This window comes from Pediculus humanus, genomic scaffold (assembly GCF_000006295.1).
Source record: "Pediculus humanus corporis 1103172107801 genomic scaffold, whole genome shotgun sequence".
Classification (NCBI taxonomy): Eukaryota; Metazoa; Arthropoda; class Insecta; order Psocodea; family Pediculidae; genus Pediculus; species Pediculus humanus.
This window is the reverse complement of record NW_002987392.1, coordinates 3,561-4,363: the sequence shown is the minus strand read 5'-3', so window position 1 is coordinate 4,363 and position 803 is coordinate 3,561.

Genomic DNA, 803 nt, shown 5'->3' with positions numbered 1-803 from the left:
ATTTATTTTTTTTATTTATTTATTTACCTTTTTTAAATGCAGCGTGCCAAACGTAGTTTAAAGAATACTCCTCGTTTTATTATTATTATTATTATTATTATTATTATTATTCGTATTAAATAATTTTAACGTCGCGAATTTATTATATAATTTAAAATTGTGAAATTAATTTTTTCTTCTTTTTTTTTTTACAAATTATTTTTTTATACATTTAGTTTTTGTGATTCGATCGCATATATATATATATTATATTTATATTTTAAATATATTATTATTATTATTATTAATTGTTACAAGTGTTTCATTTTTTATAAATAAAATAAACATATAAATATTTGTTTAGTTAAAAAGAGAGAGAGATAATCGCGTTTATAAAAAAAAAAAATGTTTACGTATGTCAAGTACCTGCGTTTGTTTAAAAATTTTTTATTTACGTAAAAATATAATTAAAAAAAAAAGGCGCGAAAACTTCCAAAGTTTAAACGTTTTAATAATTATTCTGTTATTAACTATTGTTTCATTTAAATCAATTTCATATATATATATATATATATATATATATACAAACTAGCGTGAAAACTGTTGAAATATTTAATAAATTATATATTAAATGTTATTATTATTATTATTATTATTATTAATATAATTCGTAATTTAAAAAAATGATAATAATAATTATTAATAAATAAATTTTTTCAATATATGTATTTTTGCACAATTTTTTTAATTTTTCTATGAGTTAAAATTTTTTTTTCTATATAAAATAACGTCAAGGAATTGACGTGACGTCATTATTAATAATA